General features: G+C 46.2%; 2 long non-coding RNA genes across 2 annotated transcripts in view; one reads left to right on the top strand and one right to left on the bottom strand.

Moving 5' to 3' along the window:
* LOC138529512 (uncharacterized) overlaps positions 1–15,030 on the bottom strand; it is a 230,096-nt gene that overhangs the window by 128,589 nt on the left and 86,477 nt on the right. Inside the window, exon 3 of the long non-coding RNA XR_011284840.1 lies at positions 11,002–11,084. This is a non-coding gene — a long non-coding RNA (uncharacterized lncRNA). The remainder of the gene's footprint in view (positions 1–11,001; positions 11,085–15,030) is intronic.
* LOC138529513 (uncharacterized) overlaps positions 1–15,030 on the top strand; it is a 376,286-nt gene that overhangs the window by 329,365 nt on the left and 31,891 nt on the right. The gene's annotated exons all lie outside the window — the stretch shown is intronic.

Genomic DNA, 15,030 nt, shown 5'->3' with positions numbered 1-15,030 from the left:
TGTAGAGTGAGTTCTATGTCCTCTTGTGGAGACCCACCTCCAGTCACCAGAGTTGCGGCATGACTTGAGGCCAGCTTTTTCTTTGCCCTACGCTTAAGGTCGTTCCAGCGCTTGTAGCACTCAACAGCTGTGCGCCTCATAAACCCAAGGGCACTTATGCTGTCCGCGATGGACTGCCAGTGTGCCTGACGTCGAGCAGGTGTAATCCTACACCCTGAAGTGACCAACATTTCGGCATCATTGAAGCTAGGCTTCCTTGGCGTGCCGGACCGTGTAGCCGTGTCGGGGTCATAAGCCTGTACTGGTCGAGCACTCTTCCTCTTTCTTTTTGTGGGTGGTGGGGATCCGGAGGGCCCTAGGCCGCTCTGGACACTAGAGGCAGGAGCACCGGTGGACTGTGTAGTAGTAGTGTGCGATGGCACAGTGACCACATGACTATCTGCAGGCATTAGCTGAAGTGTGATTATGGCAGGGGGAACCTCAGTCTGATGTACCGGGACCAACACTGTCCTTGCTGGGGGAGTCAGAGCTGGGGTGGACGGAGCTGCAGCTGCCCCTGCAGCCTCCCCACCCCGCCTACTCGGGGCAGCAGATGACATGGCTGCTCCTGTACCACGTGGCCTGGTGACACTGGCTTGCGCCACCACCCGTGGCCTAGACTTGGCGACCTGGAAGTCAGCCTGGGAGTCACCCTGTGCTAGGTCAGGTGCCACAACGGGCCGGTCCAACAAGGGCTGAGCAGGGATGTGTCAGCCACATTTCCCTCAACCATGAGGGGGGATGTGTGTCCCTGACTGGTCCTCCACACGTGGGGGGCTTGGGGGAGTCTGCAAATCCTGGCCACGTCCCCTACCGCGCCCACCACGCCCACCTCTTGAGGCTCGGCCACCTTTGCCACCCTTACCACTTGCTCGCCTCCCAGCCATGGCCCTGATGGAGTTGTGCGTATGGGAGTTGCAGTGGACAATTGTCCTGGGCAATTGGGTGTCAAAGGGGTAGGGTACTAGATCGAATTCGTACCCAAGTGCTCTAGCAAGGCTGTATGTAACCCCTGGGGAAAGATGACGGGTCACGCAACGCACAGGCACCCCTAAAACAGAAATGACGTGCACGTGACCCCTCGTAGACTGCGTGCGTGGGAAAAGGAACCTGCACTACGCTGTGGCACCCAGGAACACAAAAATGAACGTATGCGTGTCACACGCAGCCTACAATGACCTCTGAAGGGGTATGCTACACACGGGGCTAGCACAGTTGGTAAATACGTGCGCGACTCACCGTCTGCCTGGGAAAAGAGCGTGAAAAATATGCGCGTGTGCGCGTTGGCAACACCCCTGCCAAAAGAAGAATTGTACACTGTCTGAGGAGACAGGACAAAAGGAGAAGTCAACGCTGTTTGAGGAAACAGGTCGAAAAGAAAATCAGAAAAATACTGACAGAGGTAACAGGGAGTACGAACTGGAAACGCTGTGAAGTAAATCGCGTGTGAACCGACAAGAAGTACAGATTTCACCCACTCGCTCTCCACGGGAAGCACGTACAAGGAAATGACGTACTACACGCACCTTTTAAACCGCACCACACATCCAACGTCACTTCCGCGTATACGCACTGAGGCACTATCCTCCAATCACGCAGGCTGACACTCGGACGTGCAGTTTTTGGTCTTGTAACATTCCCCCGGGTACAGGGACACGCCCGCGCGTGTCACGTCACAGATGCGCCTGCGCTGTCAGGGCCTTTGGTCCAATGGAATTGCGTACACAGGCCAATCGGGTGTGGAACTTCTCGCGCACCCCTGGAATACACGCACACGCTCCCCCAGGCCCGATCGCGTGTAAAAACACCCGCGAGCCCCTGAAATACATGTACCCCGCTCGCCCAGGCCCGATCGCGTGTAAAAACACCCGCGAGTCCCTGGAATACACGTACCCCGCTCCCCCAGGCCCGATCGCGTGTGATAACACCCGCGAGCCCCTGAAATACACGCGCCCAGGCCAATCGCGTGTGAGAAGCTTCTTGCGCACCCCTGAAATACACGCGCCCAGGCCAATCGCGTGTGGAACTTCACACGCACCCCTGAAATACACGCACACGCTCCCCCAGGCCCGATCGCATGTGTAAACACCCGCGAGCCCCTGGAATACACATACCCCGCTCCCCCAGGCCCGATCGCGTGTAAAAACACCCGCGAGCCCCTGTAATACACGCGCCCAGGCCAATCGCGTGTGAGAAGCTTCTCGCGCACCCCTGAAATACACGCGCCCAGGCCAATCGCGTGTGGAACTTCACGCGCACCCCTGAAATTCACGCACACGCTCCCCCAGGCCCGATCGCGTGTGAAAACACCCGCGAGCCCCTGAAATACACGCGCCCAGGCCAATCGCGTGTGAGAAGCTTCTCGCGCACCCCTGAAATACACGCGCCCAGGCCAATCGCGTGTGGAACTTCACGCGCACCCCTGAAATACACGCACACGCTCCCCCAGGCCCGATCGCGTGTGGGCCTTCTCGCGCGTGTAGGACTTTGGCGCACATTTTTTTCCTGCGCAGGGACGCTACCGCCTGCTTTCGTGTGGCGGACATGTATGGGCCTGTGCGCGTCTTTGGCCGTGCGCTGTTTTTCCCTATTCGATTCCATGAATACGTGTTGTAGGTGAGCGTGTGGGCGTTCTGCGCACTTGCCTCCTGTACTTCCCCCGTGACGCCCACATTTTCACGAGTTGTTCCCCATTCTGCGTGTGACGCCCCGTGTTACACCTACTTTTGTTATGTGCGCCGCGCTATGTGCGAATTCGCTGTGGCCTTATCGCACGGCGTTCGTTGACCTGTGCGGCAGCGTGCGCCGCGCACTTTCTCAGCGCACATCCCACATTTCGCGCGTGCACGGACTTCCATGAATTGATGTGCGATGTTTTCTGTGCGATAATCGCACTTGCACTGCGATTTTCGCTGTTTCTCTGCGAATCGCACGTTTTCGCACGCGTGCGACGTTTTTTCGGTGCACGTTGATTCCATGAATCGGCCTGAAAGTCTTTGTCCGTCGACAAAGCTTTATAAAAGATGCCTTGAATTGTCTACTTCAAGCCATCTTTTTTAAACCTAGAAATAATATATTTCTAGGTTTATAAAAGATGGCTTGAAAAGTGCACAATTCAAGGCATCTTTTATAAAGCTTTGCCAACGGACAAAGATGCCTCGGGCTCAGTGATCTGTGGTCAGATGGATCATGAGCCTGAGGCGTCTTTGACCCTCAGCGAACCCGCGGGCTCTGTGATCTAATCTGCAGATTAGATCACGAGCCCGCATGTTCGCTGAGGGTCAGTGAACCTGGGAAGGACAAACAAAGGCACCATAACTTCTTCTTGTGACCTATCACGCGAGGGGTCACAAGAGGAAGTTACAGTGACTGACAGAAGTGCTAGCCAGCCGCAGAGACGCTGTGGCGGGCTGTCACTTCTGTAAAATGCCTGACATTAAAATGGCAGGCGCATCTCCCGCCACGCCGCAAGTGGATAATGTGTCCTGCCATGGCGTGGTGGGACCAGGGCCCTGGCAGGGCCCTGGCTCAACCCCACTTTTTGGAGACTGCTGGGGCCCGGTGGCGGCTGGCCCTGGCCCACTAAAAGCACTGACTACCCTCTCCTCTGAAGAGGGTGCAGTCTGTATGTTTAGCCCGTTGTGGAGAACAGATGCAGGCATGCAGCATAGGTTCGGGACTTGCCTGCCCACCATTGCTTTAAATAGGATGCAAACTCGAGGAGGGGCTCAGATGGGGCATGGCTTAAGAGGTGGCATGCAGCTTAGGTAAGATCTGCACCTCTCCTTTTGCTCCTAAATGGTGGTGTTGACCCCCACCAGGCATCCCTTTGCAGTGATCATCACCTTCTCACCCAGGTAGGGAGAGTGATAATCCCTGCATCACAATTAAGGTAGAAAAAGAAAGGCGGGTACAAGTCAAGGCATTTTTTTTTAAAGCCCAAAACTCTCATGCAAAGCTCTCATGCAGAGAAATTAGCTCAAATGCGAGTGACTTCAGGTAGTAGGAAAAAATGCAATGGCTTCTTGCCTTCAGATCTGCCCTGGCTAACTGGGGGTCTTTAGGGAGCTCTGCCAGCACCCTCTCTCAGAAACCCTTTTTGGAGAATGCCCAGCCTTTGCCCTCCCACTTAACGCCCTGATGACGTCATACTTGCCAACCCTACCGATTTAGGTGGGTTTTTTCAATATTTTTGAAACTTTATTCCTACAGATTTTTGGTCACAGAATGTTGGCATGTATGTGACGTCCTCCAAAAAGGTATACTATTGGGACGTGCAGAGCATGTGTGCATATCACCTGGTTCGCGTGCACACACAATGCTAGACTGCTCATGATTTGACAACGCAAAGCCTGCACTCAGGCAATCAGACTCCCTTGTTCGCATGCAGAATATCCCGATGAAAATGAGGACAGACCCCCATTACGCCTCCCCAAAGTTAGCAGGAGCACTAGCTGTATTTTTGAAGAGGTCTTGCGGTCCTTCTGTAATCCCAATGTGCTCCCGCCTCTGTAGCACACATGACGTAATGACGCAATGTTCGCGCACAGGCCAACATGACTGAAGAGGTTCCTGGTCCGTAGCAATCCTGGTCAGGCATTCCTTGGAAAGAGTCCTTTGCTCCCACTGATGTGGAGGTAGCCACTTTCCTCGAGTAGTGACCGCAACATTCCCAATAAACCTTCCTCCGGATCGAATGCACTAGCGTCAGGTAGAGCTCGATTGGTGGAGACATTTTACGTGTTGTCTGTATTTTCATGCACACGTTTGGGCTGCTCTCGTTTGTACCAGTCTGCACGGGATTTCATGTCCCACTTCTGTCCACGTGACTTCCACCAGTTTATGTAGAAAGACGTGCAAAGCCCATCACTAATGATTTGGGTTACCGACCCCACCAGCTCAGGTAATTTTATAAAAAAAATGCTGTTGTTCGATAACTTATCTGTGATTGCCATTCCTCTGGGTACACGCCTTCCTCCTCACGTTCTTGAATTCTTCAGGTGAGTCCTCACCTGGGAGAAAGGTGCTTCGAAAGCCCCCTAAAATCATGTTTGCCCGTCCCATTTTTTAAAACCAAATCTTCCCCTTATCTGAGCATAAAAGTACATCAGACTCGCTGAGACTTCTGCTTTGATCATCAAGCAGTTTAAAACCCCGCTGGGTTTCGGGAGTAAGAGATTTTGAAAACTGTGCTGAGTACTGGTGGTAAAGAGGAGTACCTGTAAGTACTCAGGACGTTACCTCATTGTCCATCTGGCTCATGACAGTCCCCACTCTATGATGATGTGGCAATAGACGGCGGAAGCTGGTGATCATTGATATATTAAGGGTCATGAGCAGTCCCCTTTAGTGGGCGCATGTTGCCAAGCATAGAAAGGAATACATGATTTGCATGTTACCAAGAATACACATGAGCATTTTCCAATGCATTTTCGTGATTTCTGTGCTCACAATACATGCCTGAATTGACGCTGTAGAACACATTTCATGAGGCATGTTCCCTCACCAGCACTGCCAAGCGCATGTTGGTGATGAATGTGCCTACAATACAAAATGAATTATGCTAAAGTCCTATGTGCAGGACTACCTAAATATCTGTTCATTTGCCTCCAATCCAATCAAAATGCAGCAATGCAGCTTATTCCTAAGCTTCCCTGGTTTTCTCCCATTTCCAACACTAGACATTCTTTGCATTGGCTACCAATGTATCACAGTGTCAATTTGAAAAGACTTTGTTTGGTATTAAAATGCTTACAGGGCTTAGCATCTACTTACCTTTCTCAAAAAATACAAATTCATCAACTCTCCCGAAGGCTCTGTTCCTAACAAGCCTTGCCTTTGTATATTTCCATGTCTCGTTGTGCCATTAGAGGTGACAGACGTGTTTCTGTTTTGGGCCCACATCCCTGGAAGGATCTCCCTACCCACATCCACTCATGAATTCCCTTCTTAACTTCCGGAGGTCTTTGAAGATCTATCTTTTTGCCAGAATCAGTTGTCTAAATGGCTTCATGATTATACTACAAATGTTTCTGTTCCTGTTTTTTAAGGTTCCATCTGTACACCAGATGCTGCCTGGTACTCTTTCAGTAATGTGCATGATAAATACGCATGTAGAAAGCTATATAACAGCAGTAGAAGCACAAAAAAGTATTCAAGAGATCCTGTGGGAAAATAAAATCGAGACTCTAGAAAGGAAAATCGAACTGCTGGAGAAACAAAAAAATAACCCGCAAACAACACAAGATTTAAAAGGGGACAAGCATGTGGTAGACAAATTTAAAAAATTAGATTATGAGAGGAATGGCCTGGAGGTCATTACAGAGAAGAGCTCAGTAATTCCACCATCGACTCAAAATAAATCAGCTATACCGAGAGCTTCACATACATTCTCATCGGAGGCTAGAGCAAAACCACCACATTTAGCCAAAAGTCCAAACAAAATAGAGATGAAAAAAGATGACATCCAAACTCTTGATGCCCAGTCCCCTCAGACGCCCTCAGATCGGAGATCACCTAGGACGGTGGAAGAATTCATCTTAGATTCAGCATTGATGAACATATCACAACATGACAAACAAATCCAAACTACCATGAAGTCACAGGAGTTAACAGCTGCCACGATAGACAAGCTAAAGAATGATGAAACAAGCATCAAAGAAGGAGAAAGATCGCTGAGTAATGATGAAGAAACGTGGGTGCTTGTGAAGCGAAGGGAAAAATTGCCCGAAAAAAGAGATGTTAGCGATTATAACAGTAAAAGTCAGAAAGACAACAAAGCATCACCACAAAGAGTGAGGCGAAGAAGCAGAAGTACCCCGAGAAAACAAGCTCAAGTGAGGGGAAATGGGAAAACGACAACAGAAGAAAGAGGCAAAACCCGATTGTTCAAACTTGAGCAACAAGTCATCAAAGAAGACTATTTAATTTTAAACAGGCCAACGGTTCTGCAGATCCTGAAAAAATCGAAAACGCTCAGGGACCTCAGAACAAAGGACCTAGACTTGGTCGAACCGTACCACAGGGGTAAGACAGCAAAAGCATTTTTACATGTAAAAGCGGAGAGTATAATGCACCTGGACAAATCAGTGTTTGAAGAGCTGAAAGATATGGGCTTCTACTTGAGAGAGCTAACACACCCACAGCGGGAAGAGCGAAGCAGAAATCCAACAAAAATGAACGATCAGAGCACACATTACCATTCAAAAACTGAAAGGCTGTATTCTCATAAGCGATGGAACGAAAAGAGGGACATCAAGCACGTTCGTGAAGACCCAAAAGATAGCCGAAGAAATGGGCCGCTGAATTGGGAGGGGGCCTCCAAGTGGGGAAACAGCAAAGCACGTTTGAGTAGCCTCCAAGAAAGCAGTAGTGACCCACAGGAACGGAGACCTACCAATAGAAGCAGAGAAAATGAGAAATCCACACAACAAATCAAACATTCAGGAGGAGAAATAATGGCTCAAAAGAGTTTACCTAAAACACAAGAATCAAGATCGCCGAGAGGTCCGTGGGATTGGTTTACATCCACCTGGTCAAAGAAATCACAAAAATAGCAACAAATAGGACGGAGTCCCGAGACTTTGTCGTCGGCCCCAATCCTAGAGGAACGGCCCGAACAAAACCACTACAAGGTAGGCTCATGGAACACCAGAGGGCATAATCATTTAACAGTACCGGGGGATGTAAATCTGGGCTCACTTGATATAATATGCCTTCAAGAGACGTGGCTACTTGAGAAACCCTCACTGGACGGATTCTGCTTGGAAACATCTGCTACAATTAGAGGTCCTTTAGGAAGACCATCGTCTGGCTTGCTTACAGCCATCAAAAACGGATTAGGACTGGAACCTCCAAAGAAATGGAGTGAAGCATATGAAATGCTGGTGACCCTTTCCACATGGTCTCCCCCCATGGAAAAGGGTAATGGCACCACAAGAAACACCTTAGCAATTATAAATTGCTATTGGAACCCCCAGCGGACAACAACAAAGGCTTTCTGTGCAAGAATGAGTGCGACTATTGATCAGCTCTACGAAGATTTCGATGATATCGAGATCATGATATGCGGCGACTTAAACGCCAATTGCAATGAAGAAATAGAGAGAACAGAAACAACTGCAACACAAGAACGGGGAAAAGCCTGGATGAAAGTAACAAGCTATAGAGACTTACAAAACATAGCGACACTCTTCCCAAATCAACTGAATATCCCGACTTGGGAAAGGGGAGAATCAAAAGCAACCCTAGATTACATCTTTGTATCATCTGGACTGGCAGCGAACATAGTGAGCTTTAAAGTGCTGAAAACGAACAACAGCGACCATAACTTACTTATTTGTAAGTGGAATGGCCGGAGACCAACTAAAGTGGTATATAATGCCACACTTGAAACAAATGTGCAACAAACCCGTCTACGTATAACGGAGGCAAATATTCAACAAATAAAATCAGCATGGGATAAAAAAATAAGAGCAAATCAACAAACAAAAATAATTGAGAAACCGGATTATCTACCACTTCTAATACCATACCGGAAACCAATAGTCGCTAGAAAGAAGCCTGTACCACAGGCCGCCCACGCATACAACAAAGAACTTGTAGAACAAAGGAAACTAGGGCGGCAACTAAAAAGAAAGGCAAAAAAAACAAATCAGGCACAAGACTGGCTAAACTGGAAATTGGAAGCAAAAAGATACACTGCCTGGAGAAAACAAACAAAAGCAACACAATACCAGTTGGACGCAGAAGAAATGATGAAAAAACTGATCACCAATAAATCTAGCGACTTCTGGTTTTTAATTAAAAAAAGTAACACATCACACAACGTAACACCTACAAATGCAGTATCAGAAGTAAAATGGATGGAGTACATTTCGAATGAATTTGAGGAACCTCAGAAACTGACAAAAGTTCAGAAATCTGTAACAAACACGACTTGGGTGTCGGTAGCCAATGTGGAGGACATTGAAAAAAAAATAAGAAGCTTGAAATCATCTAGAGCACCCGGCCCGGACGGATTGACAAACACCATCCTAAAAGAATTCCCAAAAGACTGGGCAAAAGTGATTGGAAAGATTTTCGAGATCTGTGAACAATCCCATCAAATTCCAGATACTTGGCTAAAAGCAGTCATCGTCCCAATCTATAAGAAAGGTAGTCGGGAGGACCCCGCTAATTATAGACCGATTGCTTTATTAGACATTCTGGGAAAGATCTTTTCATCCCTCATCCTGGACCATCTGAGGATAAGGGAAAGGTCATCAAAATCGAAAGACATATTACAAACAGGCTTCCAGAAAAACGGAACGACAGCAATCAACATTCTGATAATAAACATTTTCAAAGCAAAAATCAAAGAAGGAGCACCAAAAATATATCTGGCCTTTGTGGACATGTCAAAAGCATTCGACAAAGTGGACAGAAACATGCTTTGGGGAAAATTGAATGGGTGGGGATGCCCAAGATCACTGTTAGATCCACTAATCGCCCTGCACTCAAATACAACGGTAAGAGTGAAATTAAACCAACAGGGAATTCTCTCGGAGGAAATTCAAGTAAAAAGAGGCGTAAAACAGGGTTGTCCTCTTGCGCCCGCACTTTTTATCGCCTTTCTGGGAGATTTGCAATACTCGGAAAATGAGATCAGAACGTTCCCTCCGAAACTAGGGAAAACTCCTATTCCCCGTCTCCTATACGCGGACGATGTGATTCTCATCGACCAGACCAAAGTGGGTTTACAACGGAAATTAACAAACTTGAAAAAATACACAGATGAAAACCTTCTGGAGATAAATAGAAATAAAACAAAAATCATGATCCTTGAGAAACATAGAAAGAACCTAACAACCAAGGAGGCATGGTATCTGGATGACATAAAAATTGAAAAAGTAAAAAATATCAGATATCTAGGGTTTGAAATAGACAATACAACAACAGACAAAGCTATGCAAACAGTACTCTGGGACAAAGTGAAGAGCTTGATAGCGCAAATGAGAACAATAGACAAGAAATTTGGCAAATTCACCTTAACTCCGGCAATCAACTTCTATAAAATGAAAGTAGTGCCCTCACTAACAAGCGGTATGGAAGCCTCTCTCTGTATTCCGGAGAACATTTGGAATAAGATAGAAGGTATGGTCTGGAGATCTGTTTTGGGATTGCCCAAATCAACGGCAATTGCGGCCATTAGAAGGGAACTTGGGCTAACGTCTTTGGCTTCGATAGTCGACGTTAGCGCAATGAGGTTATTTAGAAAAATCATTCTGGCAGACTCCCTCCCGATCTACGCTGTAGTTAAAGAAGAAATGTTAAACGGGAATTGCACGATATTTAGAAATTGGGCCGAAACTAGAAAAGAAAGACTGTCGCAAATAATGTGCACGGAAACAGATTTAAAAGAAAATCCAGACAAAATCAAGCGGAAAATGCAGGAAATGGACTGGATTAAAACAATAGAAATAGCAGCAGACAACAAATTGCTACAGCATCTTCCACCTACATGCAATAAATTAAAGATACCTATAAAATACGTCAGCAAATTTCCAGAAAAGAAAAAAAGACACTTGTTTATGAAAGCGAGACTAAATACACTTCACACAAAGCAAATACTTGCCATCCGAGGTTTGGTGGAAAACCAAGCATGCAGGTTATGTAAAAATGTGGACACCGTGGAAACAATTAGGCACCTGGTTTTAAACTGTCCATACACCAAACAGAACAGAATCACTTATCTATCTCCGTTGATTACAAATCCTTGGATGTTCGAAGAGGATAACATATGGAACAGATTGATCTCAGGTGAAGCTACGCGGTGGACAATGCCCATGACAAACCTAATCGAGTTGGCTTTCAAACAGATAAATGAAATTCTTCTCATCGAAGACGCCTCATTAATACAAACCTAAGGAGTATCGGAACAATGACATTGGAAACGTATCTATTGTTTATAAAAAGATGTACCTCGATCTGTTGAAAGCCAACTCTCCGGAGAATCTTGAAGAGTTAAATGCGTAGATCTTTTTGATAAAATTACAGGTCTTGGCCTGAAATATAAATCAAATAAATAAATTTAAAAAAAATACAATATTCCATATTAATCAAATAAATAAATAAAAAAAAAATACAATATTCCATATTGCAAAATCAATATTACAATATAAGCCAGCATTGTCAATGCAAAACACTTTCATGTGTACAAATTGTATGCCAGCATTTTACCACTGTAAGAAGGTATTCTAAGGAAGGTGGTGCCACTATATGCCAGTACCACTACTCCAAGAACACACCTTTTTTTTTGGCTGTGCGTAATAATATCAGTACTGCATTGAAAGAAGATGTTTTCAAGAGGGCTGTGCCAATAAATACCATTATCACCACTGCAAGAACCAAAAACATTGGCTGTGTCAATTTATCCTAGTATTGCCACTGTAAGAACACATTCATGCTGCCTGAGTCGATGTATCCATTGTTCCAATTTAAAAACACATGTAGGTTGACTGTGTCTAGAAATGTATCCATTGTTCCAATTTAAAAACACATGTAGCTTGACTGTGTCTAGAAATGCCATTATTGCCACCGTATTAGGACATTTTCAGGCTGGCTGTGACAAGATATGTCAATCTTGTCACAGTAGCAACACACTCATGCTGTTTAGGCACTATAATGCCAGTGTTGTTAATTTAAGATTACACTCTGCCTAACAATACCAATATTGTCACTGTCAGAAGACATTTTTCATGATGCAAGTGCCAATAAATGCAATCCGTCCACCAAATAATTTTGTCTTGCTGTCACTATCCAGAATATGGAAGCGTAACTGCCAAGACTTGGATTGCTGCCACCTTCCCAACCCCCAGTCACCTTCTGTTTCCCTTCCTCTCGTCTCCCGATTTTTAATGCAGAATAACTGGCTCACCTCTCACTGTACAGATGTGCACTCCATTTACCCCTAACACAAACAAACACATTGGGACATATGCAGATAACTGCACAAGGAAACTTCTGCATGCAGGCACTCACAGACTCATATTCCATGCGTGCACCCACACAAGTGTTTTGTACTTGCTCCACAAACACATTGGCTGCTTCAGCCCTCCATGCACGGACATCTTGCAACGAGGAAATCTTTAAGGAAGTACCAGGAGGCAGGAAGAGGAAGAGGTGTCTATCAACACCACTCTCTTAGTCCTGCTTCCTGTGTTTGCATTGAGACTTCTAGTTCGGCACCAAGAGCAAGCGCATCCACTGGGATGTGCAAGATGTTGGCATGCATACTACAGCGAGCATGCTGTATGAGCCATGCAAGGCTGGGGAAGCAAAGCTCCCCTCACCTTGAATGGTTGGTTCACTGGGCATGCATGGACTGGCACATTGACTACGATGGGGCAACAATGGCTGACGAGCGTTCCTCAGCAGATTGCTGCAGCTGAGAATGTGCTCAGCTTTCACTGGGCTTGACTCTAGCTCCTCTGTGATTGGTGGCAGGGCACCGCCCTGTTATCCATTATGGTTGAGTGCTCCTGCCAGGCTACTGTCTGAATAATCCTTTCAGAGATCTCACCAGAACGCACTACAACACCCACATGCAGGCACTCCTACAGTATTTGTGTTTTGAAAACCATCTACCTTATCACAAGATACAACAGTAAAACAGAGACACTTGGCTAATAACCTCTTACAATGCTAATTGTGCCTTGTGGAGGGCTGGAAGCAACCAAAAGATGCAGAAACACAAAGTCATTTCCCAGAACTCACTGAAGGCAACCCCCTCTGGCAGTCTCATCTGTAACTGAGGGGCATATAAGAGAAACATTGCCAGCGATGACTTAAAGCCCAACAAACAAAGAACAATAAGCGAAGCCTATGAAAAACACAGTGCAAAGCATATGATACATTAAATACATCTGTGTATTTCCCCTGAGCATGGCAGCTAACGCTGCTGGCAATCAGAACACGAAGAAGAAACCAACCAAAAGAACTTGCCAGAAGATAAATGTGGCCACTAGTAACCAATGACACAGGGGAAATAAGTCCTACATGACAGTGCAAAATAAAAAGACAAAAATACTGCTTTCCTACCCATTTGAGTTTTCAGAAGACCCCCCAGATTACCATTATTGAAGTTATACATGTCCTTGCTGGATCTGCCAATATTTGCCAATATCCCCATGTAAAAACACACTCCTGCTGGCTTTGCAAGTAAAATACCATCCGACAATAAGAGAACATGTCAAAACAGGCTGCACCTATTCAGCCGAGTCTAGCCACTGAAGACCACTCACCATACTTGCTTTACCCTTGATGCCAGTAAAAAAATGCAATGTCATGCCAGAAAATATGTTTAGACTGGTTGCACCACAGTAGGCCAGTCTAGCCACCTAATAACAATGATCATGTTTACTTTTCTCTTGATGTCCATTAAATCATGACATGCCACAGTAATAAAATAAATCCAAACTGTCCCACCCACATAGGCCAGTCTTGCCATGTAATAGGATTTATCATGCTTACTTTACTCTTGATGCCTATTGCCATGTCACGATAAGTAAATATATTCAGACTGACCCACCAACGTAGACCAGTCTTGCCATGTAATAACACTTAGCATATTTGCTTTTGTCCGTGACTCCCAATAACAAATGCCATGTCACAGTAAGAATGTATTGTACAGGTGCTTCCAAAGTAGACCAGTTTAGTCGCTTAGTAACACTTATCATGTTTGCTTTACAATTGATGACCATTAAAACCTGCCATTTCACAGTAAGAAAATATGTCCAGACTGGCACACTAACCTAGGCCAGTGTTGCCATGAAATAACAATTATCATGTTTGCTTTACTCTTGATGCTCATTAGACATGGCATGTCACAGTAAGAAAATATATCCAGACTGTCCCACCACCATAGGCCAGTCTTCAGGGATGTCATTTGGGGATTGCCCAGTGTAGAAGCTGCTCCCCCTCTGCTACCCCTAGACTTGTCCTTGCAATCCAAGGGCCACTGGACAAAGAGGGTGTGCCAAGAGCAGATAACTGTGTTGCACCTGAAAAAGGCAGTTGCAAATGCAGCTAAATGTGCCACAGTTATTTTCACCTGGAATCTAGATCTTGTTAGCTGGAGTAAGGGAGCAGTGAGGAAAACAGCGGAAACGAGAGGGAGTGCAAGGGGCAGGAGAGGTGTCAAGGAACCGCGCAGAGGATGATCATAGGGAGCTAGGGGAAGAATAGGGAGAGAGATGGGCCGATAGATAGGGTGGGGCAAGTCTGTGTATAGATTTGAAGATGATGAGAATGAGTTTATACTTTGACCTCAGTCTCATACATAACTAGACTAACTGACAACAAGACTGGGAAGGTGGAGGTGAATGCAGGGAAGACTGAAGAGTGTACAGACAGCAAAGTTGAGGACTTTGTCGAGAGGTGAAAATGCATAGTTGGGAAGGCCATAGAGTAGACTGGCACAGTAGTCAGATCAAGATATTACTAAAGAGGAGATTACGTGCTTAGAAGTGCTGAAGGGAAGTGGATGTCTTATTGTTCTGATGTTGAGATTAAGGGCCTCATTACAACCCTGGCGTTAAGGGGTTAACGGCCCCGTAAAAGGCTGCGGCGCCGTTAAACCCTTAACGCCCGATTCATACTTTAACGCCTGCTGTTTGCAGATGTTAAAGTCCAACCCGTTAAGGGACCTTGGTGCTAATTACGGCACCGTAATTTACGGTGCCGTAATTAGCGCCTTCCCCATTCCCATTGAGCCCTATGGGCCAAAAATGGGAATGCGGAAGGGGCCATGGTGAATGGGGATTTACCGCCCCGCCAAACTTGGAATGGGGCAGTAAATCCGCCATCCACCATGGCGGAATCCGGCATGGACCATGGTGCTGATAGCACCATGCTCCAACGCCAGGGTTGTAATGAGGCCCTAAATCTGGCTGCAGTGGCAGATTTGGTGATGAAGAGTGGGAAGTTGTGAGATGAGTCGTAGACGACAAC

Source organism: Ambystoma mexicanum, assembly GCF_040938575.1.
Source record: "Ambystoma mexicanum isolate Mex_15411 chromosome 12 unlocalized genomic scaffold, UKY_AmexF1_1 Mex_chr12_unloc.1, whole genome shotgun sequence".
Taxonomy (NCBI): Eukaryota; Metazoa; Chordata; class Amphibia; order Caudata; family Ambystomatidae; genus Ambystoma; species Ambystoma mexicanum.
The sequence above is the reverse complement of the archived record's forward strand: the minus strand, read 5'-3'. Positions and strand labels throughout refer to the sequence as shown.